The following is a 3721-nucleotide window of genomic DNA, read 5'->3' as shown; positions in this document are numbered from 1 at the left end:
CCAGGACGAGTAATCGTTTAATGGACCTGGGCCATATTAGGAAAGAAGGGACCATTACAAGGCAATGATGAAAGTATTAGTTTTAGAAAAATAAACCTTTAAATAGAGGTTTCATAGCGAAACTGATTTAAATATGCATTTAGTACTAAACTAGGGATCTAGTTGCTGATTTTTTGCCTTGTTTTAAGCTGAGGATGTAAAATGATACATAAAATAACTCATCGTATCTACTAAAGTGTCCATTACTAGTATACATACCCCCCTTATCTTTTTGCTGGTTTAACGGTGAAATAAGAAAAACCCTGTGGATGAAATTGTTGTCAAGTTAGACAGTTAGTGTCAAGTAAGAAGTATTGAATTGAAAATTAATTTCAAATTGAATGATTTAGAAAAATATATTGTTAGATAGCTACGTGTAATAAAAAAAGATTTATTCTTCATTTTATGACTTTATTATGCTGACGATACAACACCACGGCTCCTGCGATGTAAAAGTAAAAATATGAAGATGGTAAGACGCTTCTCACCTTCGCAGTTATCTTTGATTTATAGACAGTCCAGAACGGAGCAAATAACTTAATTGGAAGCGTAGTTGCCTAGCTACTGCCTTCTCAAGCTATCGATTACATTTCCAGGGAATTAGTTCTTCTCCGGTAGCAGACTATAGATACCGACAACTGTTGGGGCATGTTCTTGTTAGTCATGCTCGATATACCTATTTTTTTTACTCCCGATATGCGGCTAAACCATTCGAACACTGCCTGCTCAAAGAAAGTATTGAAGTTTTCACTGAAAAAAAAATCGAAATAGTGATCCGCTCGGATTCTCATCACTCTATAACGTACACGTATACTGTGGGCTCACCGTTTTTCTTCTGTTGCCGCGATGTGTAATCCAACGCCGAGCGCCTCGACTAATTACTCTGTGGGTCTGCTGCCTGTTACTGTAGAGACCGTGGAGTGGAGAGAAGAAAAAAAACGCTTTTGTCACGATGTTAAGCACTGCTGGCGAAAACCTAGTCTGCCGCTGTATGTATATGTACTTCAAACGGTGCGGGGGTGTGTTGCCAGAAAGTGTAAGAAAAATACCGCAGAAATAGCAGTGATTTCTCCCGGGAAGTTTTCGTCTACCGCTCACTGCATGTATCCATCCATAAAGGGCCTACCGATTACAAATCACACGCAACGGCGCAAACATCTAGGCGGGCGCGCGAAAATTTTGAACGCGAGTTTGCGATAAGTTGCTGTAGCAACTGAACACAGTAGGCGCACGCCGCTGCTTCAGTCCGATACCGCCTGGTGAAACCGGGTGACCCGAATTGCTTGATTCATTCAGCTCTTCGGACTTTAATAACATTTCTTGGTTAGTCCCGGAAACAAGATCTGGCTTTGAAACAGATTTATCCTAGGTTCACATTCTCGCCAAGAAGTTGCGGAAAGCATAATTACGGATGAATTTGCTGGGCGTAGTACAAGCTCTTGAAACTTCATCTTTTTAATTGTTTTTCTACGAAAATATTAACAGATCCTGGTTTGACAGTATTCGTCTTACTTGACAATAGTGTAGGCCACAGGGGATTTTTTGACGTTAACCAAGCAAATGGATAGGGATCAAGGTAATTTAATAAAACGTAAATGTAAAAGTTTGACAGCGTACCTTCAATATGCTCACAAATTTTCTATGACAAATCAGTAACAAAGTAAACAAACTCAAATCATCAAAAGATTTTTTCGTCGAACCAATTACCAAACACATATTTGTATTTGGAAAAATCTTCCGATGACAACATAAACAATTCCCTAACTAATCAGTCGCCAGACAGCAGACTTGTACAGTCAATGAATCACTCGCGACAACCCTCTAAATGATATAAGTCCCATCAGGAAATCGACGATGCCTCGCATCAAGAAGTAACTGCGAAATGAAGTAGGCCTGTGAAGGATACTTTTCACACGGAGACAAACAACATGAGTCACATATCGTTTTGCACCAGAGGCGACAATCGTCCCGTTGTCACGACTACGGCGATAAATATGTATTCAAATGTTGCTTGGTCACAGACACACAGACTTTCAAAGTCTAACGTACGCTTGTGATTTATTACCATATCCATATTAACGTAACGGCGGATGGATTGGACACTGTTTGCGTGTAGGAAACCCGTCCGATTTTGCTTGGATTATTCAAATTTATAACCGCCATCGCACACTCACATCCCTCTCGTCAGTCAGTATAGTACAACCCGTTTTTTTTTCTAAGGGTTTTGCTGTGGGTTTGTTCGGGTGGTTGAAGGTGAGTAGTTTTGCGGTTTATCAATTTTACTGGTTGGGGCTTAAGTCACGACTCTTGAGTCGGGTAATCGCGTCATCGTTCCGGAATGTTTCGGACGTTACAAAATTGAACGTTAGCAAGGCTTTGTTTTCGTATGAGAGTGTTGTGTTTTTTTTCTTCAACTTTTTGATTGTGTGGAGATATGGGAATGGTATGGCAAAGTTTTACCGGTGTGCCCTATTTCTGTTATTACTATGATTTGTTTCGAAATTTGGAAAGATCGACAAACAAGAATGTTTAATATTGAAGCGAATCACTATCATTACTATCCTCTTAGGATTCTGATGAGACGCTTCTCAGGATTCTTACTGAAGATTCTGAAAGTGACAGGAATTTGAAAAATTGTCTCAGTTTTTCATATGCGTTGATAGCAGGTGTCCTTACGAGTAAACTCATATTGTTTTTAAACCTCGATTAGTCTTTTCTGATTTTTAAATTAAAAAAAAACAAATTAAATTCAACTAACAAACTGACAGTTGTCCTACTAAATGACGTATCTTCAAACATGTTCGTTCGCCTTATTGTTAACCGGGACAGCACCCCACACAGTATGGTCTGATACTTTTGCAATCCGCTAGCAGCTTGCAATCCCATATTTGAGATGCAAACTATAGTAGATCTGATGAGGCAACCTATTAAGTCGTACTAGTCTCATGGATTTGGATATGTAATTGTCCTAAAAGGAAACAATTTAAAAAAAAAATGTTTTTTCAATGGTTTCGGTCCTAAAAATAAAAAAAAGGGTTGAGCTATTAACTCACAGTAATAACCTGCACCAGAAAATTCCGTAACACGCATACCCTCAAAGATCCCTATTCTAATAGAATCCTTTTTAGCATTCGGTGGAAACTATCTCGAATTTCCATGATTCCATTTCCACGTTTTTACGTTTTTCTGGTCAACATTCTAATGTGAGATGGATGTTACCAGAATCTTGCGAAGAACTTGTTAAATATCTAGCTAGGAATCTAGAACAGAAAGTCTACAGTGGACGCCACAGAAGAGAAGAGAAAATCGCTCGTTCGCTCGATCGATAGCGCGAGATGGAAAGCCATTGCTGAATAATTGCTCAAAATAAACGTTTCCAGAACCGGGTTCTCGTCTTCAAAACAATCAATGGATATAAATCAGGAGTGCTATAAAACTCTATCCAGGGTTTAACACTCCAATTTATGAATGAGCAATTCAAGATATAAATTCACTCTTTTCTTACTCATTATTGATAGGTAACTTTTGATCAAAAGTTTTCCTGATTCCTGCTTTTTGATTTTTTTTTTGTAAGCAAATAAGCAAAAAAAATCCGCGAGAACAAATTAGCAAAGTAACGAATGAACAAGTGAGCAAATAAGCAATTGGGTAAATAAGCTAATTGAAGAATGAGCAAAGAAAC

General features: G+C 38.4%; 1 long non-coding RNA gene across 1 annotated transcript; it reads right to left on the bottom strand.

Moving 5' to 3' along the window:
• Positions 1 to 452: 452 nt before the first annotated feature.
• Positions 453 to 1896, bottom strand: LOC131676484 (uncharacterized). Its single transcript, XR_009303195.1, has 3 exons — positions 1657 to 1896; positions 846 to 943; positions 453 to 789 (listed from the first exon to the last, which is right to left on the bottom strand). It is a non-coding gene; the product is annotated as an uncharacterized LOC131676484 (long non-coding RNA).
• Positions 1897 to 3721: the final 1825 nt, after the last annotated feature.

Source organism: Topomyia yanbarensis, chromosome 1 (assembly GCF_030247195.1).
Source record: "Topomyia yanbarensis strain Yona2022 chromosome 1, ASM3024719v1, whole genome shotgun sequence".
NCBI lineage: Eukaryota > Metazoa > Arthropoda > Insecta > Diptera > Culicidae > Topomyia > Topomyia yanbarensis.
Note: the sequence above shows the minus strand (reverse complement) of the source record. Positions and strands in the feature narration are given on the sequence as shown.